A 23,515-nucleotide genomic window follows, 5' to 3' on the forward strand; every position below is an offset into this window, starting at 1 on the left:
GAAAGTGGGCATTTCTCTGGTCTTAACCTTACTGTGTGTGCCTGCAGCCTGTATCCAATACACATCTAGGCTGGGTGACAGCTATACTTTGTGTATTTCTTCCAGACAGCCACAACACAGAAAGGGCTGGGTGTGACTGGGAATTGATCTCCATACTGATAGCCTTCCTGGTCAGGAAGGGGGAGAGGTGACTCATACTTACATCTGAACAGGTTGCATTTTGGTCTCACACAAAGGGCTGAATTACCCCGAGTTGTAGTCTGGAGCAAGGGCTAGGTTGTAAGGGATCCTTGTACATTTCAGAGAACTCCTTTGATGTCACCCCCTACATCAACTGCACTTTTGGGTATAAGTGCCATGTCTCTGTCCCTATCAAATGAATACATTACTGGACCAGGGAAGAATTCTACTTGAGTAAAGTCTGCTGTGCTGAACGGATTGCCTCTTTGTTGTGACTGTTCTGAGGAACTGCTTCTTTGCTTTGCTGAACTATCTTGTTGATTTTTGCCCTGCTTAAGAGAGAGATTGGACCTATCTTGCTTGAACCCAGAGTTACTCCAGGAACTGGGTGGCATGCCTCCTATTGTCTGAATACTCAGGGACACAAAATATTTCCTACAATCCTGCTGGTGCTGCTGGACTCTGCCATTGGTGCGTCCTACCCTTGCCTGAGGTGCCCTCTCCTGTCCAGGGCATCAGAAGTGGGCTTAGATTGGAACTGATGCATCGCCCTTCAACGTCGATACAGCAGCCTTTCAGTGACAGGAGTTCCACAGCCGGCGTGTCTCAATGATGATGGACTGTGCAGCTCGATGATGACTCCCCACCATCTCGAGTACTTGTAATTGACACTTTGCTCCATCCAATGTATTTTTTCAGCGGGAGCTGTCTGGGCCCTGTGGCCAGCCTAGAGTCAATTGTGGTCCGCCCAACCTTTGACTTTGCATCAGACCCATGCAAACTCAAGTAACATTTTGTGACTTATAAGCCCTTCTTTGAGTTTATTCTTTAAGAATTCATATCTCGACTTCTATTTATTGGCGTTTTGTTTTTTTGGTCCTATTTTACTCAAGTAAGGGTTACTTTGGACGTCTGTTGCATATCCTGGCAGTGAAAAACTCTCAAAGTCGTTTTTCACTACTACAAGGCCTATATCTCTCATACGATAACATTGGGATTACCTTATTAAATTTTATAGGAGTAATTTCCAAATGAGAATCTATGACTGATTCAAGTCTGGTGTTTCTGGAACCACAATAAAAAATCCAAACTTATGGTGAAGTCAGATTTTAAATTGCAATACTGAGAATGCCACTTTTAGGAAGTTAGCATTTGCTTACTTTAGCCATTTGGTGCCTTCTGCCTGTCTCGATCACATGTCTGGGATTGGTGACAGCTGGCATTTGTATATTCCGCCTAGACAGCCATTTTCAATCAGAGCTTAGGTGTTACTTTATGAGCCATCCTGGCAGAAAGGTAGGGATGAGCAGGACCCAGCCTCACTTACTCCTGTCTTGCTGTGCTGACCTGCTACCTGATGCCCTCTGTCTGGGTAAGAAGGACTGAACCAGAATCACTTGACTCCAGAAACCAGACTCCAGGGGCTAGTTGGCTGGCCTCCTTTTCTAAAGTCTCAGTGACACAAAATGCTTCCATCCACCCTGCTTCTGCACCTAGACCCTGCCAGCTGTGAGTCTATTCTGCCATGTGATGCCAGTCCAGCCGTGGACCCTTGGAAGTGGGCCTAAGTTACTTGTCAGCAGAACTGATGCATCCTCTCTGATGAACAACGCATTCCCCAGCAGTACAGATGCATCTTCTTGTGTGAACAGTGCATCCTCCTGCAGCACAATTCATCACCGCTACTGTGTGGATTGAACCCATCTCAAAAGACTCACATCACCGCTGCCCTCCAAATCCTGGGATCAATGCATCACCTTCAGAACTGCCGCTTCATGACGCTTTACCTGGCACAACCTCCTCGCATCCCATGTCAATGGCAGCCTCGGTGATGACACTGAAACTCTGCATTACAGCTTCACCGCTGATCAAAATTGATGCATCGCCTCTGCTGTGCCTCAGATAGTTGACAAGGTACATCACATCGCAAGCCATGCCTACAGGATACTCGATGGTGACGCATCAGGGCCTCGCACTGCAGTCTCATTACATCTTGGAACCGATGCAGTGCCTAAGGTGTATGAAGCATTCTTCAACACCGATCCACGAAATGCTCCACAACCAAGATTTAAGGTACTTTCTTCAGCAGGCCTAACTGAGTAAATGTAGCCAGGTCCCACACCATTGCGGTCGCCTGAACGTGTAACTTTGTCCCAGTCCTGCATGATCAGATATCCTGATTAGCACTTTTATCGTCTTGGTGATACTTTACTTAAAAATGTTAAAATCAATATCTCCAGTTCAACCTATTGGATTTTTTTCATTTGGTCTTGTTTTATTTATTCAATTGTGCTCTATTTTTCTAACCTGATGTGGAATCTTTTTGTGTGGTGTTTTCACTAATTTACTGTTTAAAGTGTTGCATAAACACTTTACACATAGCCTCTAAAGTTCAGCCCGACTGCTTTATCCCAAGCTACCAGAGGGTGAGCACAGGTTAATTTAGGGTTTGCCTACCTCTTACCCTGACTAGGATTGTGGTTGCTGCTTGACCTGGGCTCCTACCCCAGTCAACCAACAACCCAATTTCTTACAGAGGGAGAATCTGTAGACAGACAAATTCAGTTCACTACTCAGGATATCAACTATTAAACTCTGGAGGAGATGCCTGTACCTATTATCTCCAAACAAATTTGGGAAAATATGGTCAATTAATATATTGAAATGAAGGCATCACCTGAATATTTGACTAATGGTTGGCCACAGGTAAGGAAGTTAAGTGGAAATTTTGAAAGTTTCTTTGAAGTGAAAGATAACTTAATGTTGTTAGATGGAATGGTGATGCGGGGAGATAAAGCTGACCTACCTTCTTGGCTGCTAGAAAGCCTTTATAGCATCGCCCAAGAAGATCATTGGGATGCTTGCAACCAAAAGATGAATTAGAGAATTGTACTAGTGGCCTGGTATGGATGAGTCAGTGGATTTGTGGATACTTGAATGTGATGCCTGTGCAAGGAGTGACAACATGACTAAACAATGTGTGACAAAATGTCAACTTTTACAGCCGTTTTCAGGCCAATCAGCCCCCCGGGGGGCAGAAACCCACTAAGAACCAGGGACTTTATTATTTGCACATTTTGGGAGCGACCCCTTGGGCAACGGTCGCTCCCATAGGTGTGATTTTTGTTATCCATGTTTCACCCCCCCGGGGCTGATTCAGCCGTTTTTAGGCCAATAAGCCCCCGGGGGGGGCAAAAACCCACTATGATTCAGGGACTTTATTATTTGCACATTTTGGGAGCGACCCCTTGGGCAAGGGTCGCTCCCAAGGGGGTGATATTTGTATCCATGTTTCGCCCCCCCGGGGGCTGATTCGGCTGCTTTTAGAAACCCACTAGGCACCAGGGAATTTATTTGTGTGCATTTTGGGAATGACCCCTTGGGCAAGGGTCATTCCCATGGGGTGGTCTTTTTTACCTCCATGTTTTGGCCCCCCCTGGGGCTAGATCAGCCATTTTACCTGCTGATGTAGCCCCCGGGGGGAGTTGAAACCCACTAGATGCCAGGGATACATTTTTAGTAATTATGGGGAGTGATCCCTTTGGCAAGGATTGCTCCCCTTTTGGGCATGAATGTTTTGGTCATTTCTTCCCCCCTTGAGGGCAGATTGGCTTTCTATTTTTAGGCCCATCTGCCCCCAAGGGGGGTAGAAGCCTCTTGATTACCAGGATTTTTTTTAATGTATGTTTGAATATACATATGTATATACATATGTTTTGAGGAGTGGCCTCTTGTGCAAGGGTCACCCCCTTTTGGGGATGACTGTTTTGGCCTTTTCTGCCCCCCGTGGGGGCAGATCGGACATATATTTTGAGGGCCCAAAGGGGGCAGAAGCTGCTAGACCACCAGGCATTTTATTGTTTATGGTGCAAAATGTTTTGGGGAGTGGCCCCTTTTGGAGGTGAATATTCTGTCTGTTTATGCCCCCATAGGCCTTGTATTTTTAAGCCCATGTGCCCCCAGGGAAATTTTGTGTGTTCGGCTGATGGTTTGTGTGCCATTATTTGTGATCATAACATTTTGTTTTCTCCTTTTCATTTTAGGGCAAAGCTTTCTTTTAAATTGTGCTTGGGGTTTCGGCACTGGTAGAGCTGCAATTTAGTTGCAAGTGTTTGGAAAGAAAATGTTTTTTTATATTGTTTACTACAAATGTGACCTTCATGAATGTGTTTTTTTGGAAATGTTTTAATATTAGAAGCCTATGTAGCTTTTGTTTGAATGTATGTGCCATTTTCCTTGTATTTGTGCACAATGTGTATTGTGTTGCTTTTTTGTGTAATCTATTTTGTGTTTTCTTTTTCAGTGGGATATTGGTGCTCGCTGTGTCTGTTCAGAGTAGGTGCAGGTGAGTCTAGCTTCCTCTGGCAAGTAAGTGGTATTGTTTTACAGTATATAGGTCTTTGTGTGCTTTGTATGGATAGACTTTGCCTTGCTACTGCTATATGCTTGTAGTTTTTCTTTTAGTTGTATAAATCCACACTTTGCCTATTACTTTTTTATACACTTTCGGTACTGTTGACTTATTTGTCAAGTTACTTCTATAACTAAGGATTATGGCTAGCCGCTGGATCAACGCTCAGCAGGTTGTTGAGATGCTTTTCGAGCCTTCTTCTGACCATGATTATGAGACTGACTCTGCATCTGAGGCAGAGGATGGAGGGGAAGATTCTGGCAGTGAGCTTTCTCTCCACATCGAATCATCTGATGATGAAGCTGCCTGTCGCAGGTACTTGGGCCACCCACACGAGTGAGGCACCATTTTTATCGGAAGACCCGGTGTAACTCTGGGTGGTAGGAAATTTGTGTCAAGCCAGTGATGCCACAACTTTCCCACACAACAATGTGTGGAAAAAGTGATTTTTTCAGCTAAATTTGAGGTTTGCAGGGGGATTCTGGGTAAGAAAACTTTGGGGGATCCACGCAAGCCATACCTCCCTGGAGTCCCCTGGGTTTCTAGTTTTCAGAAATGTGGGAGTTTGGTAGGTTTCACTAGCTGGCCGCTGAGCACGGGGCCAAAAACCCAAGTGACCCCCCTTGCAAAACCAGGTTGTTTTGTGATAAGCAATTTTGATGTCGCCTCAATACGTTTTGGGCCCTTGCCTGTTGCGGGGACTTGGGCCTCCCACACGAGTGAGGCACCATTTGTATCGAGAGACCCGGGGGAATGCTGGGTGGTAGGAAATTTGTGTCAGCCCGATGATGCCACAACTTTCCCACACAAAAATTGGTGGAAAAAGTGCATTTTTCAGCTGAATTTGAGGTTTGCAGGGGATCCTGCGTAAGGAAACGTTGGGGGATCCACACAAGCTATACCTCCCTAGGATCCCCCGGGTGTCTAGTTTTCAGAAATGTGTGGGTTTGGTAGGTTTCCATTGCTGGCCGCCGAGCACGGGGCCAAAAACCCCAGGTGACCCCCCTTGCAAAACCAGGTCGTTTTGTGATAGGCAATTTTGAAGTCCACTCAATACGTTTTGGGCCCTTGCTTGTCACGGGTACTTGGGCCTCCCCCAAGATTGAGGCAGCATTTTTATCAGGAGACCCAGGGGAACGCTGGGTGGTAGGAAATTTGTGTCAGCCCAGTGATGCCACAACTTTCCCAAACAAAAAAAAGTGGAAAAAATTATTTTTTCAGCTAAATTTGAGGTTTGCAGGGGATTCTGGCTAAGAAAACTTTGGGGTATCCACGCAAGCCATACCTCCATGGCATCCCCCGGGTGCCTAGTTTTAAAAAATGCAAAGGTTTGCTAGGTTTCCCTAGGTGCCGGCAGAGCTAGGGTTCAAAAACTACAGATAGGCACTTTGCAAAAAAAGGGTCATTTTTCACTGTGAAAATGTGGAGTGTCCACGTTGCGTTTTAGGCCTCTTCCTGTCGTGGGCACTAGGCCTACCCACACAAGTGAGGTACCAGTTTTCTTGGAAGACTTTGGGGAACACGGGGTGGGTCGGATTTCGTGGATCCATGCAGAATCCAGAACTTTCCACCACAGAAAAGTGAGGAAAATGTGTTTTCTTTGACAATTTTTAAGGTTTGCAAGGAAATCTGGGTAACAGAACCTGGTGAGAGCCAGTCAAGTCACCCCAACCTAGATTCCTCTGGATGTTTAGTTTTCATAAATGTATAGGTTTGCTAGGTTTCCCTAGGTGCCGGCAGAGCTAGGGTTCAACAACTACAGCTAGGCACTTTGCAAAAAACGGGTCATTTTTCAATGTGAAAATGTGGTGTGTCCACGTTGCGTTTTGGGCTGTTTCCTGTCTCGGGCACTAGGCCTACACACACAAGTGAGGTACCAGTTTTTCTTGAAAGACTTTGGGGAATGCGGGGTGGGTGGAATTTTGTAGACCCACGAAGATTCCAGAACATTCGACCACAGAAAAGTGAGGAAAATGTTGTTTTTTGAAATAATATTTAAGGTTTGCAAGGGATTCTGGGTAACAGAACCTGGTGAGAGCCAGTCAAGTCACCCCATCCTGGATTCCCCTGGGTGTCTAGTTTTCATAAATGTATATGTTTGCTAAGTTTCCCTAGGTGCGGCAGGGCTAGGGTTCAAAACCTACAGCTAGGCAACTTGCCAAAAAAAGGGGCATTTTTCACTGTGAAAATGTGGTGTTTCCACCTTCAGTTTTGGGCTGTTTCCTGTCGCGGGCACTAGGCCTGCCCAAACAAGTGAGGTACTTTTTTTCTCAGAAGATTTTGGGGAACGTGAGGTGGGTCGAATTTTGTGGATCCACGCAGATTCCAGAACTTTCCACCACAGAAAAGAGAGGAAAATGTTGGGTTTTTTTACAAATCTTTAGGTTTGCAAGGGATTCTGGGTAACAGAACCTGGTGAGAGCCAGTCAAGGAACCCCGTCCTGGATTCCCCTAGGTGTCTAGTCTTCAAAGATGTATAGGTTTGCTAGGTTTCCCTAGGTGCTGGCAGAGCTAGGGTTAAAAAACTACAGCTAGGCACTTTGCAAAAAAAGGGTAATTTTTCACTGAAAATGTGATGTGTCCACGTTGTGTTTTGGGCTGTTTCTAGTCACGGGCACTTGGCCTACCCACACAAGTGAGGTACCATGTTTCTTGGAAGACTTTGGGGAACACGGGGTGGGTGGAATTTTGTGGATCCACGCAGATTCCAGAACTTTCCACCACAGAAAAGTGAGGAAAATGTTGGTTTTTTTTGGACAATTTTTAAGGTTTGCAAGGGATTCTGGGTAACAGACCCTGGTGAGAGCCAGTCACGTCACCCACCCTTTCTTCCCCTGGGTATCTAGTTTTCTAAAATGTATAGGTCTGCTAGGGTTCCCCAGTTGCCGGCAGAGCTAGGGTTAAAAAACTACAGCTAGGTACTTTGCAAAAAAAGGGTCATTTTTCACTGTGAAAATGTGGTGTGTCCACGTTGCGTTTTGAGCCATTTCCTGTCGTGGGCACAAGGCCTACCCACACAAGTGAGGTACCATTTTAATTGGGAGACTTAGGGTAACACAGAATTATAGAGCACCAGTATTACCTATTGACTTTTGATGCATTTCTGCCTTCCAAATGAAAGACAAGGTGTAAAAAAGAAGTCATTTTGAAAAATAACCTATAATTCTAACGCTAGTATGGGTACTCCCAATTTCGGAAATGTGCAAATATCTACTGTTTCTAATCTCTATATTTTGTTCCTCTTTCAGAAAAACACAGGTGTTTTTCATACCGATTTTTCCATGTATACATTTGCCCCAAAAAATTGCTATATACCCAGTACATAATAAAAAACCATTGCAAGACTCTGCTCAGTTATTGGCTCTGGGTTCCTCTGGTTCTTGGTGAACCTACAAGTCCTATATATCCCCAGAACCAGAATGATACAGCGGATTTGAATGGTATATTGGTTTCAAGCATCTGTCATACTTAGTAGAAGTTAGAAGTGAAAACGTTGGCACAAATGGCAGTTTTTTTTTAACTCATTTTCAATTTTTTCTATTTTCAACTGTTAGTTTCTATACAAAAACCTTGAAGGATCTACACGAATGACCCCTTGCTGAATTCAGAATTTTGTCTCCTTTTTAATATGTATAGGTTTCCAGGATCCATTATTGCTTTTATACCCATTTGTACCATTAACTGGAAGGAGGTTGAAAGCACAAAATATAGCAAAAATAGGCTATGTCCCAGAAAAATGCTAAAACTGTATAAAAATTTTTGGTTGCCTGACAAAAGTCAGCTTGTCCCTGAAAGCTGGGAAGATGGTGATTTCAGCACCACAACCCATTTTTTGATACTATTTGCAGGGGAAAACCAGACGCTTTCATCTGGAGCTCTTTTTAAAATTAAACATGCAGCATGACCTTTTTTTTGTAGTTAGCACTCATTTTCATCATAATTCCACTAGTAGATCAGACTAGTCCTCATTTATCTTTCATCTTTCTATCTTTCATTTAATTTTCTTCTTTAATAAATGATTTTAGGAAATGTTGAGCCATGCAATATTATTTGATAAATGATTCACATTTGATTTGCTTAAACATGTCATCTCTGTAGAATGTGCTGGCTATAAAATGTAATTCTTCTTTTCTCTTGCTTCATTTTCTCATCGTATTTAGTTAGTTTCTAGCTGCCACATTTTCACAGTGCTGAATACTGACTAGTGTATCAAACAATAATACTTGTAAGAAAACATGAATCTCTTGATTTAATCTCATTGGTTACAACTAGAATGCTTCTACGTTAGATTAGTTAATTGTTACGTAATGGAATACTGAAGAGCTCATAGTTTAGACTGCAGGGTTCTCGTGGGAACGCAGAGTGAAGATAATGCACATGAACGTTTAGCAACTAAGTTGACACTTATAGATAGCACCATTCCAAATTCAGATGATTACAGTGGGAATGAAGGAAGAAGCAGCAGACAATCGGACCATCCTTCCTCATCGGCTTAAGTTGACCAAACACCAGCATGGATTGTTACATATGTTTTGTGTTTATAATATGCATGTTCCTATTTAGATTTAGAGTCTGTGCTGCCAAGACTAGTCCAGGCTATTCTTCTGTGACCATCCTTATTTCCCTTAGCACTTTGTGTCCTACTCATTGTGAGCTACTGCTGGCAGTGACTCCTGTCACCTACTACTTTGTGGGTGTCTATTTTCTTTAATGGTTATGGCTACTGCTGTGACTATTTGCTTTACCAAAGGGGATGATGGACGGAGCGTTTGAGCAAATCAAACACTCACCCCAGTCATCTGATCTGGGTTTAATCCATCATCATTCTTTAGCTTACTCCACCACCCCAGTTCAGACATGGCCATATGCAAATCAGTCTGACCCTGTGCCTCATGGGAACAGTCCAGCCCGGACTGTCAAGCCATGTCTTCCCTGGACGGAAACAAGCATCCTGGGACCGGGCTCGGGTTCATAACCCTCATCAGCCAGGCTATCTTGAATCCAGTGGCAAAGTGAGCAAGGGAGCCACGTCTGGGCATACCCTGCCAACTTAGGGCGAACAAAGCGATACCAAAGGGGATGATGGAAGGAGCGTTTGAGCAAATCAAACACTCACCCCAGTCATCTGATCTGGGTTTAATCCATCATCATTCTTTAGCTCACTCCACCACCCCAGTTCAGACATGGCCATATGCAAATCAGTCTGACCCTGTGCCTCATGGGAACAGTCCAGCCCGAACTGTCAAGCCATGTCTTCCCTGGACCGGAAACATGCATCCTGGGACCGGTTTCGGGTTCATAACCCTCATCAACCAGGCTTTTTTGAATCCAGTGGCAAAGTGAGCAAGGGACCAACGTCTGGGCATACCCTGCCAACTTAGGGCAAACAAAGCGATACCAAAGGGGATGATGGACTATTTGCTTAGCCTAATTTTGAACAGTTGTTACTAAAACCATTTGCTTATCCTGTTTGAGAGAAGTGCTCGAATGAGTTTCTTGAAATACTCTTCCTGAGGAGTTCAACTTCAATCTGATTTTATTTCAATGCTCCTCCAAATCTTGCTCTTTTCTAAAAGGACTCTTTATAAGTTTAGGTAGGTTAGGATCTGCTGGAGTAGGGACTAAGGACTTAAAATCCTTACTGGGACACACTGAAATTTTGGTGATTGACTCTAACCATGATTTTCTTGAAATTTCTGTAAACAAATGTATCTAATCTACTAATTTGAATAAAGAGACTAAAATATATACTAAACTCTTATCGATAAGTAAATGTTTTCGAACAAATACAAAACTCTCATCATTCAACTGAACTAAATGACTAACAGCCTCATGCATCAACCCAAAATCCAGTCGGTAAAATACCGATTCGCTAATAGCTCCCGGTATTAAGTTAAAAATACCCAATCCCAATGCATCAACCCAAAAGCAGAAATCGCTATTTAAGGAATCCTTAAATAGCGATTCTTTAAATAGGGATTCCTTAAATACCAATTCCTTAAATAGGGATTCCTTAAATACCGATTCCTTAAATAGGGATTCCTTAAATACCGATTCCTTAAATAGCGATTGCATTTAAGGAATCCCAAAGTGAGATTCCTTAAATGCAATGCATCAAAGTAAAAAAATTAGCGATTTCGCTAATAGGGGGAGCAAATTACCATGAAGATGAACTGCATGGTAATTTGCAAAAACTTTGAAAAATGCACTTTTGTGCATTTTTCAAAGTTTCATGTTGCGCACACACATGCCCTTAGAGCATGTGTGTGTGCAACATATGTGCACATATCATTTTCAGGGGTGCTATAGGGTGTCATTTTGACACCCTTGCACCCTTGAAATTGCATGAGCAATTTGCGAGAACCTACTGGTACTCGCTATTTGCTCATGCAATCTCCGATTCATTCCTATGGGCCTGGAGGCCCATAGGAATGATTGGGACGGCATTCCTTAATTGCTACTCGCTATTTGCTAGTAGCAATTAAGGAAAGTTAAGGAATCGCTATTTGAATAGCGATTCCTACATGCATAGCCTTTTGCTATTCCTTATTAGCGAATCCTTATTTTTCGCTAATAAGGAATCGCAAATGCTAATGTTGATGCATATGCCCCTAAATTGATTATTTTTATCGAGATGTTTTCAATTGATGCTCCATTCTAAAAGGATGGCAAGGATCCATTGAAGAGAAGAAGATTTCGGAGTGGAGGTGGAGACCCCTTTTGTAAGTTAAGAGGTTGAACTAATTAAATTAAAGAAATCTGTTTCTGGACCAGCATGATCAATCACAGGAAAGGCATACCAACCAGAGATCACGTCAATGTTGGTGGTTTTGTTTGTATCAAATTGCCAAATGTGACAGGGAAAAAATTGCATAAGTGATCTAATACTATAGAATTCATAGTTTGGGGAAGCTGTTTGTGTTAAAGGTGAGAAAATTCAGAATTAGTGCATAATTTCCATATGACTGGGCTGATGGGAAAGTTAATATGGATTTTGGGGAGCTTGGTACAAAACAATCTGATTTCATAAAAAGTGTGTGGGAGGATAATGTTTTCTAGGCGTATAATTGGCTGTTCCTTCCTTTAAAAAACCTGGTAATAGTTATGATTCGACAGTGATTTTGAGGAATCAGGGTAAAAGAGATGAATGGTATCCAATTCATGTTACATGGGCACAATTGTGTTTGTGCAGGTACAAGACACAGTAATCCCCTTTAGGCACTTTCCCAACAAATTGTAAGAGATGTTGCATGTTGCACTGTCAATGTATTGTTGTGTCACTACACTTTTATTATTCTTAGTTTTCCTCTTAGTATTGTTAGTTATCATTTCTAAGTATTTATTGCCTTCTTGTACTAATTATTATGTTCTTTTCTATTTCTTTTCCTTTTGTATTTTCACTTTTTTTTCCTTCAAGGGGAAATGTGTTTTGCATAGCTTCTGAGAACCATAAAGGTATGATGCTTTCTCCATGGGAGCAATCTAGAATGTTTGGATTCAAGACAGTTGAAGAGAAGCTGATCTTCATGTCAGATGTATGTTTTCTCTGCTCCTTCTTTTTTATGAACATAAGTTTGTTTCCAAAACGTCAGGTCTGTGCCGAGTGAATTTATTTCAACTTCCTCTTTCTGTAATACTATCATATGACTACAGCCACTCTTCTGACCTCACCAGATTACTTTCCAAAAGACTCTAGTTCCTTCTGCTCCCATGGTAACAAATGGATATGGAAGGACGAAAATAGAAGTGTTGATCAGCATTCATACCTGCACTCTTCCAAAATTAACATCATAAAAAAATGTAGTACCATAAATTGGAAAAATGTAGTTTACCTGTGATTGCAAGCACTAAGAGCATTCAATAGCTAAGTGTTGGAGAGGAAGTTTAATTTAAATGCTAGTGATATGAGAAACCTGATTATGACACTTTCTGAGAAAAAATAAATAAACATGCACCAGTTGCATGTTATAGAAAAGATGGCCTAAACAAGAGAATTTTAGTTACTGTTTGCAGATAAAGGTATAGTCTAGACGATATAATTTGTGTAAATAATGTAGATTGTGATTTACTATTACTATTTTCTATTAACGTTTGCTAAATATTTGTAAATGGTGAAATCTCACGTCAGCAAGTTTATCTCTAATCATACTTTATTATCTTTTTGTACAACTTATAAAAACTAGTAAATCATCAAAGTTTAACCTGATTATGACAACAAATTCAATTTAGATGTATCTTTCTTGTGTAAGAGTGTGCACTGAAATGACAAAAGAAAAGTAGGTGTCACACATTCCTAATTACTGTTGCCTTCATTAAACTTTCATAGATTGTATTTCATACATGTACTAATGGCATACCCTTAGAACAAGTCAGATACCTCATGTTTTTTAATGTATTAATACATTAGTATATACGAAAAGGTAGAAGTCTGTCGTACTGACACAAATTATTTGTATGTTTAGCCACAAGAACCCCAGGGAAGACCAAGGGGAGGGAACTAGAGGCACGGGGTGCTAGGAGTAGGCAGCCTCCAATCTATAATGTTTAACACAAAAAAAGCCGCTCCTAGTGTGATGACCTAAGTGCTACAGTGTTGTCTTGTGAGAGCAGGCATCTCACAAAAAGTGAAAGACTGGTCTCACACACCACCTGGTGTCATGCTTCATCATTGACCAGTCCTCGCCCTCTAAAAACTTGGTTTGATAGAGGGCGGGCATACACCTGAAGACAGGGATGCACTTCTAAAGCTAAGTGGGGGCCCTTACAAAAAAGTGATGTTAAAAGGCCATTACAGATGTCATACTCATTTTAATGTAACTGGCATCTGTATGGTGTTTAAAATAAGTGGTCGGTGTGTTGGGGATTCTATTGTCCCCCCACCGTACTATGAGTGGTCGACATGTTTCTGCCTACTGGCCCTGAAGGGTCTGTGGTATTCATCAGGACCTATATTACACAATCGGGCTCCACCCTTACCGTACTATGATGGTGAGAGTTCCACTTGGTGGGGTGATCAATCTCACATTCCACCGTTTGTGTGGCTAAAGTATTCGTGACTGTAAGGAGAGAAATTTAAAACAAAGTGAAATACAGAAGAAAGCGGCACATTAGCGAGTCTGGTGAAGATCATCCGATATGCCACATACACATGCAAAACTAAGTGAGTGGCTATAAGTGCATCAGCCTGTGTCATTTATCTGTGCACTTAATATTAAATGGGGAACAAGATCCCCAAAGCTTCCTCTAACAGGTGGGACCTACTAGCCTCATAGGAGAGTGAGGGGGGAAGACCCCTTTGGTCAAGTAATGATCTGGGCACTGTGGTGCTCAAAAAGTTTCTATGTACTACAAGGAAACAGGAAATTCCAGGAGTACACTACCATGATTGACAAACACACTCATCCATCCACATCATACACACTCTTACTGTAAGAAGGTAGTTCTCCCGACTCTGCACCTACGTCCGAATTCCTCACGTCCTCGCTGGTGAATGAGGAGTGTGACTGCACGCTATTTATACTTTTAGGGCCGATTCGCGAGAGCTAATTGGGTCTAATTGGCGAGGATCCGGTGTCGGGACCGGGTTCTGTTTTAAAGCTGCCTGATTTGCCTGTATGTTAGTTAAGGAGTGTTTCGGTCCTTAAAAGGAGCTTCCATTGTCCATTGTCCCAATCAAAGCTAGCCTGACACTTGCGGTATTACCGAGAAATGCCGCTGCTGCTGGCACCCGTCTTACTCTCACGCATGAGAGCCACCGCTCTGGGAGGAGGGCGCGGTCCTCTGATGCTATAGTAACGTGGTACTGCGCCTGGTGTAGTATGGTGTAGTATGGCGCATCTATCATACCGCGGTGGTACCCGTCTTACTCTTACTCTCACAGATGCGAACCACCACTCTGAGAAGAGGGCATGGTCCTCTGATTCTATGGTTTAGTACTATTGCGCCTAGTGTAGTATGGCATGTCTATCAAAACGCGCTGAATCTTAGAAAAGGACACTTGGTGCACACACTATTTGAGCGCACAATCCTATATGTAAAAACTGACTACTTAATTGGATGGGGATCAAACCAATTCAAAAAGAGGGCCTGTGAAATCCCTTCCTGCCTTGTAAATAAAACTATCGTATTCATTTATAAAGGATGGCACTTGTGCTGCGGTCGTGGGCGCTGTGGAATGCTCATATAGTGACTCCTAAAGGAAGGTATAGTGTTTAAAGAACTTACAGTCTTACAAGAACCACTATATTGGTGTCCTTTCTCTGCAGGAAACACAACTATCCATCTACAAACTGGCTCAGACTTCTAAAACACAGAATTGCCCATAATAGCTCTCTTAAGCAAAAAAGATGTGGAGGACACATTTGGCTAGTGGAATTTCTGTGTACGTGCTCACATGATCAGTTCTGTATTTACATGTTACTCGGGTCGGGGTCAGCCATAAACAGAATGGACCAAGGTGCGGTTGCATGAATTGCTATGCCAGTTGAAGCCAAGTGATTTCATCATTGAGTCCCTTTTCCCATGTACGTAGCCAGTCTTTATGATTAGATTCCAAGAAATGCCTTGTGATCGTAGTGGGGATTTATCACATCCTAATCTATTTTTGAACATGTAGATTAGAACAATCATGGTCATGGTACAAATACTAGTGAAAGCAAATAAAGGGCAACTAAAGAGCCTGTTGAAGACCTTTTCCACTCTCGTTTTTTTGGGAATATATGTTTATTAAACAATTTTTGTTTAAGTAGTGCAGGCAATATCCACATGTTCAGTGTAAAACGGTCCAACTTTAGTCTGTTATAGTTTCAATTACATTGCAATGCATAAGATATCAGCAGATAATTCTAGAAGAGGCACTTTTGTATTCAATTTCCAGTGATGGCCGAGCAAATATTTGTCATTAGCGTGCTTAAGTCCTGATGCATGGGAGCGACAGCAGTGTATAAAGTACCAGTTTTGTGCAGTTAGCGCAAAGAATACTGGGATCAAAGGGGAGGTGAGCCGTCTTTTACAATGCTTTGCAGGTGTATCCCCATATCATCCCATTCCATGGAAATTGGTTGCTTGCGTAGGCCTCTTGCCTCCTCTTGCAGATTGTTGTGCTCTCAGTCTCAAGACATGTGCCTCAGCCCAACGACCCAGGATGCACTGCCATGAAGTAACACATCGAGGCAGAGCAAGGAGGCTTCTCAAGGTGAGGGTGCACTTAGCTAATAGCAGAGCGAGATCTACAAAACTTGCTGCTTCTTTTTTCATTTAGTGCATTTCTAAATACCCAGGGAAACTACCTCCCATGAATTAAGGACTTCTCATTTGGTAATATTAGTAAGGCCTATTTGAAAGCCTTGCCACTATTGTGAGAGAGAGGAGCAGGATCATAGCAAATTCTGCAAGTTAGTGTGCGGAGACTGACAGCAGGGCAGTGGAGGCTATCTTCTTGGAAAATCTGATTTAGCTTGTCATAGCTAAGTTATGATCTGTGAAGGATGGAAAATTGAATGTTTTTAACACTGGCAATCCTTCAGAGCAAGTGAGGATACTCCAGAGCAAGCACCCATTTAGAGTAGTAGAGCTCCCTACCAAAATCAGCGAAGGGGACCATAGTATGCTCTCATAGGGGATGAGGTGCAAACCCATGCCCATTTGATGATTTTTTTCATATATAAAAAATTTGGTTTGCAGCTCTTAATCCACATTCCCCCATAGAGTGCAAAAGAACATTTTCAACTGCTGATAATCTAAGAATTGTCCTCGGTAGACACCATATAGGGCTCTCAAAAGAAAGTAGATGGCCACTGAGGAAGAGATCACCTAGTGTGTGAAGAGGAAGAGATCACCTAGTGTGTGTGTATGTTCCACTCATGCCAGTGTGGTAAGTCTCAGTCTGTGAAGTAACCTGGACAAGCCTTGGTGTGGTATCACCAGAGTGTATTGGATAACATACATAGTAAGCTGGGTGGTATGATTAATGCATTTTCAGGATGTCATCAATAACTGCAAGGGACCACTGCTCGGTTAGGAAATACAGGGCAAAGTGCTGTCTCTGGCATACACGGGCCTTGCCCCAAACAGGTCTCATTTAGAAACCTACCAGCCAGCCAGAGAAACAGCCATTGGAGTGGATTAGGAAGGTAGTATAACTCAAGGGGTGAGGCACTCAAGCTTCATTGGCCTATCAGTAGCTGACGTTTGGTCAATGTAATCATGATGGTCATTGCCCATAGATCCCTCAACACACTACCAAGCTTGCTGAAGAATTTCCTCGTTGGGAAGGCTAGTGTTATGTTCCATATAGGTACCCTCATATAGGCTCGGGGAATATCATACCTTCACCTACATTATCTCCCTTACACTACACAGTAATGAGCCTTTAGGATTGCAATGTTACCTAGTTCTAGTCCCGGGCGCAGAAGGAGGGTTTTTCCCTGAACAATAGCGTCCTATAACTTCATCAATGGACTCATACAGTATGAATGAATATTCATAAGGGTTCTTGGAAACTAGACAGAGGCTACACCACCTGCATAATATCTACGTACAAGGTTCATCCCATATGTCATCCTCAAATTCAACAATGGCTAATACAAGAAACAAGGGACAAAGAAGTCCTAGATACTTTCTGTATAAATACAGCACTTCTTGCTAGGGTTGGGAGAGGAGACTGAGACTTCCAGGCAGACACACTGACCAGAGACAATGAGGCTCCTGCATGCAGATGCTCTAGCTGACAGTGGTCTAACACATCCCTTGTGGGTTGTCCAACTCGAGACCACAACACTATTATGTTAATGGAGTGATATAATAAACAAGGTAGCGTTACCATTTTGGACAGCACTCTTTTGTCCTTATTACAAGCTGGAGTCCCTCTCAAAACTGCATCTGAGCCTGCAATGTAGCCTGTTACCTGACAAAGTTGCCCTCAAATAGATAAACCGCCGAGTGGTATATTCTGAGCAGAAGGCAACGAAATGTTGTTCCCTTCCTGGGGAGGGCCTCCTATAAGGTCCATGGATTGCCTGGGGGCGCCAATGTAGAGAGGGAAAATGCATGATATGTTCCTGTTGAAGTGTTATCCAGCCACATTGCTGAAGTTGCACGGGGCCAAACTGATAGTGTCCAGTTATTGGTGAACACACTTTGGATAAAACAGCATATCACTGGCATATAAAAATAACATGTGTTGCATCGTATAAAGGGATGACCAAGTGCGAAAAGCAAGGGAAAAAGGGTGTAGCTCTATCTTGTACCTCTGCAGACAGGAAAAGAGGCTGATATTAAACTATCCATTCAGATACAAGAAGAGGGAACAGTGTACATTTAGTCAGCTCAGCCATTCACTTCCCAAACCCTATCTTGACCAATACCAGGAAGAGAAAGTACCAATCAAGCATATCAAATGCTTACGTGGTACACAAAACAAGCAGGAATTTTTTTTCCGCTTGGTAAGGGGCCGAGAGGAAATCAAGAGGGGAGTGCACCCTCCCGTGTTATAACACTATTTCACAACAAGTACTCCCCTGATTACCTAACCGCTGTCAAGTGGTTAAGTTTCCTGGAACAATCCCTGAGCTAACATTAGGTGGGACACCCTATGTGAAGCTATGAATATAAACCACTATAGAGTGGGAAAGGAGGCACGTCCTTTTGTTTTATATTCCCTCACACACCCTAGTGGTGTCATGCTTCATCATCGGGACACCCTGATGCCTAGAAGTCAGGGTGGGCTCGACCATCTTTCAGAGAGCATTTAATGTTTTTGGCCAGGGGGATAAAGATTAAAAATCCACTGTCAGATCCCAGTTTCCCTTTATTCTTGGATATGGCAGGGATAATAAAAATAGAGAAAAATGGTCTTCTTCTTAATCTTTACATTTATCCCCTTATTATTTCTCTTCTTGACATGGGGGTCTCCGTATATAATTATTCGGATGACCTCCAGTTGGTCTTTGATCTTTCCTCTCCCTTGGACTCCCTGCCTAAATTCCACTCTACCCTAGTTTTCATCTCCGAGTGGATGAACACCAACCAACTTAAACTTAATCTGGACAAGACGGAGTTAGTCCTGACTGGCCCCACCATTTCCCCTTGGTCTGCCGCCTTTTGGCCTCCCACCTTCGGTCTTAGGACCATAATATCCCTACTGACCCTTTATCTCTATTTTTATTATCCCTGCCAGATTCAAGAATAAAGGGAAACTGGGATCTGACAGTGGATTTTTAATCTTTATCCCCCTGGCCAAAAACATCTCATTAAGTGCTCCCTGAAAGATGATTGAGCCCACCCTGACTTTTAGGCGCCAGGGTGTCCCGATGATGAAGCATGACACCACTAGGGTGTGTGAGGGAATATAAAACAAACGGACGTGCCTCCTTTCCCACTCTATAGTGGTGGTATATTCATAGTTTCACATAGGGCATCCCACCTAATGTTAGCTCAGGGATTGTTCCAGGAAACTTAACCCACTTGACAGCGGTTAGGTAATCAGGGGAGTACAAATGCTTACTCCATATCTAGCACAAGGCAGGCAGAATGTGGAAACCGAAGGCAAGCTCTATCTAAAAAATGCATCATGTATTTTGCTGAGGGACAAAGACATTCTGCACATGGTGTATTAGTTCTGGAAGAATTTGTAAGTATTTATCTGCTTGGATCTTGTCTAAGATTTTATAGTCAGCACCAAGTATAGTCAAGTCAAGTCAAGTCAAGTCAGCAACATTTCTATAGCGCAGACATATCACTCCGAAGAGTCTCATGGCGCTTGCAGCGGCTGGAAGCAAAGAGAGAATGGCAGTACGGAATTATTGATCGAACAGCCAGATCTTAAGTCTGTTTTGAAAACACCCAAGAACGGGGATGGACCGCAAGTCGACCGGCAACTTGTTCCAGGAAAACGGAGCTAAGTATGAGAAAGATCTGCCACCCTGTCTAGTGGTAAAAATTCTAAAAGGAGTGAGTAAGGACTTGGCACTTGACCGCAATGCCCTCTGGGGCTTATACCAGTAAAGTTTTCTGGACCAATATTGCGGTTTGTTGCCATAAAGATATTTATGGGTGAGGCACAGGACCTTAAAGAGAATGCGCTTTTTCACTGGAAGCCAGTGCAGGGCTCTGAGACATGGGGCAGAGGAGGTTCGTGGGGGGAGATTAAGAATCATCTTGGCTGCAATATTTTGCAACACTGCTTCCTCTAGTGAAGCCAGCGTTTGAGTTATATTTTGGTCGGGCCTTATTAGATTGCGGGGGGAAGTGTTCCAGAAAAAGAGGCAAAGTTATCTTTTGCCAGGGTCTTCGCCATGAGAAATCAATTTTCAGAGACTTGTTTTCTCTGGACATATAAGGAAATTGAAATTTTAAAAGGCAGTGGTCGGTCCATAATAGCGGGACGGGAGGTGATACAACTATCTCGGACTGGTTTGTAAAAAGAAGGTCTAAAGTATGACCAGCCGCGTGAGTGGATTCATGCACCATTTGAGTGAGGCCAAGAATACTCATGGACGAGATCAATTTCCCAGTGTCAGGGTTGTCATCTACATCAATGTGGTAGTTAAAATCCCCAATCGCAAGAAAGTTATCTGCTGCCAAGACGTGCGGTGCTAGGAGTTCCAAGAGTCTTTCAGTGAAGTCCCCCTTGGGGCCAGGTGGACGATACACCAAAGCCCCCGTCCAAGTTCCATGTTGGCCAGCTTTGAGTTTAAAAATACAAATTTCAAGAAAGCTTTCAATAAGGACTTCTAGAACAGTTAGGTCCAGATCGTCCAGAATGGCTATTAATAGACCCCCCTCCTTTGTCTGAGTCCTATCTGCTCTCGTTATTCTATACTGAGGAGGAAACGCTACATGTATATCAGGCAAAGTGTGGTCATAAAGCCAAGTCTCCGTGATTAGACAAATGTCAGGGGCCTCTTGATCTATCAGGGCCCACAATTCAACAGAGTGCTTAGGAATGGAGCGAGCGTTCAGGTAGATGGCCTTGAGTTGATGATGTTTTCGTCCATCTACAGTACCTGATGGAGCCACCTTTACAGGCCTGATTATGTGGGGGATACTTGAGACTAACCCAGGGCTTACTATGTGACAGTCAGAGCAGCCCAGAGTGGGAGTATTGATTTCTAATAAATCCTCCCTCGAGTATTGTAGAGGAGTCATTTTATAACGTTCAAAAATCAATTTGGAGGGAGAAAGAAGGGCTTAGATCCACTCAGCTTCCTTATCTCAATATCAAAAAATCAGTTGTAGAGTGGATCACTGGTCCTGGAGAACCAGGGTATTGCATGGTTAGTACGTTGGTACTATTTAAGAAACCCTCATTCACGTTTAGTTAGGGATCGAGATTAGCGGTATATCTTGATTCTCCGCTAGATGTGGTATTCAACGTGATCGCATAATCATTGGGTTAATCCAATGCTTCCTCCACCCGGAGGGTTTTACCACTGGTAATCACAGTAGTGATCGTGAATCAAAAAAGTGAAGTGATTGTGATAAAGAAAAAAGGTGTTTAAAAATCTCGTAAAGCCAGTAGATTTCTTTATTGGTACTGGATTCGGGATAAGTTTAAAAAGAGTATTCTAGTTGTGCACGTATTTCGACTTATTATGGTCAAGTGCACTTGTTAAAAACTGTGTCCAAAAAAGGTCGACATGTTTCAGCCCTCGTCAGCCCCTAGGGGTCAAGCGGGCTTTCTTCAATCTGGTCTCCTCTTCACCAGGTCCTAGGAGGCAGAGTCAGCACTAGTCACAGACCGACGCCAAAGAGAGCGTGAAGCGACCCCCCCTAGAGTACCCGTTGTGGCCTGTAACGAAGGAGACCAGATTGTATGTGCATCCAAAAAGGAAAAAGTTCCCCGCACATCCACAAGGGTGCCCGCAGTTTGGGCTACTCTGTTTTTGCACCAGGTCCTGAAGAAAGCCCGCTTGACCCCTAGGGGCTGACGAGGGGCTGACTAGGGGCTGACTAGGGGCTGACGAGGGCTGAAACATGTCGACCTTTTTTGGACACATGGGTCAGTAAAAAAAGATTTCTGATTGCTATGAATATAAGTGAAAATTCTAGACCCATCTCATGGAGTCAGTGCTTGACCCCTATGAATGAGGCTCCCTAGTGCGTAACTGCTAGGGAGTAGTCTGGAAGCACCAGAAAACTTTGGTTTTCAAACCCAAGAGGATCAGTCTGCCTGACAATGTAAAGGAGAGAGTTGGGGTGAGGGAGTGACCCCAGCAGAGTGGGCTTGGGCTTCCTCCAGAGAGAAGAAAGGGGACAGGGCATGAGCGGGCAAGAAGGTCAATCCATTGCTCTAGGAACTCGATCATATGCAAGCCTTCCGCCCCTTCAGGAAAGCTCCCCACTGTTATCTTGTTACGCTGTCCTCATCCTTCTGCATATTCCACCCTGACCTCAAAGAAGTGCATCCAGGCTATGATGTCATTCAGCTGTGTTTTTTGTTGTGTAGAGCATTGCTGAAGTTCCAGCACAACCTACTCCACCTCTATCACTCTGCTAGTCAATTTTCTGTGATCATCCCGCACAAGACCATGGTCTATTACCAACACATCTATTCTTTATTCCCACAGAGGTACGGGAAGTTTACATTGCCTGTAGTATTGCATCAAGTTTGTCTTTCGGCAACAGTGAGCGTGGAGGCAACACCTGGCAATGATTGTCCATCACACCAGCTAATACTGTGTCAATGAATGGGACAGAGTCTTTGTGGCCTATGGTATCCTATTCTGAGTGATGTTCATATGTTGTCAGAAGGAAGGGTGCTCTTCAGGACCAGGCCCAAGACATGCAACAGACACAACGCAGGTCAATCATCCAGAAGCTCACCATTTGATCAGTTTATGCTGGGTCAGCCAGTTCAAACAATGCTGCTTCAGGTCCCCGAGGCAAGGTAGCACCTTTTTCCTGCAGATATCTCCCAATCTCAGAATGGAGCTTGAACAGCAGGAGTCACGGAGCAAGTCCAGCATTAACAGCCATATGGTAAGATGCCCCTCTCCCCTCATGGACCAGCCAGAAAAATCAGGGTAGGCTCTCAGCAAGTCAGTCAAGGAAAAATGGTGCTCGCAGGGCTCACGAAGACCAGGCGCAGCCAGCAAAGCCCAGTCAGGTTTTCAGCGACTCAGCCGAAGAAAGATGGTGTTCGCAGGGCTCGCCAAGCAAGTTCTCAGCAAGTCAGCCAAAGAAAAATGGTGCTCGCTGGGCTCGCCAAGACATAAGGGGCCGGTCACTCTGCCAAACACAAGTGGGGCTTCCTGTGGGAACTCGGAGCATCCTGCTGTGCTACCAGAGCAGGCCAGGACTGATAATATGGTCAAGTGGTGGCTGGATGGGTATGGCACTGTATCCTTTCCTGCATACCCTGGCAACCAGTTAGTTTGGAGTTGAAGAGGGAAACATCTCCCTCACAGTGATCTCCTGATGCTGCAGCAGGGATGCAGATTATTGGCAACTAGCCAAGCTCCAACACTCCAGAGTGAGTCAGAGGGGTGGAGAGGACAAGAGGGGATGGGCAATCCCCGTAGCTGGATGGATGCATGCTCCTTCCTGCTCATTGGGGCAATAAATTGTATAGATGGAAAGGCACCAGCATTGGGTGAGCCCAGTCTAGTAGACCCGGGTGCTCTTAGTGTCCCAGCAAGTGGTGTCTCCATCGCCCAGGTAGGGCTGAAGCATGGAGGGCAAGGCAACAATGGGCTCACTCATCAGGTGCAAACCACCAGCATGGGCTGTGATGGCCCAACAAGCTTTGGCGCTCCTTGCTCTTAAGGGGCCAGATACAGGTTAAATTTAAATGCCATGCCAGCACCTCAGCAGGTGAGGGCTTCTCCACCACAGCATGGTGAAAACGTGCAGGGCAGCAGCAGGCTCAACCACTGGATCAAAACACTAAGAAGGGTCCCGCAGCCAGTCTCAAGCCAATGAACT

Source organism: Triturus cristatus, chromosome 6 (genome assembly GCF_964204655.1).
Source record: "Triturus cristatus chromosome 6, aTriCri1.1, whole genome shotgun sequence".
NCBI classification, from domain to species: domain Eukaryota; kingdom Metazoa; phylum Chordata; class Amphibia; order Caudata; family Salamandridae; genus Triturus; species Triturus cristatus.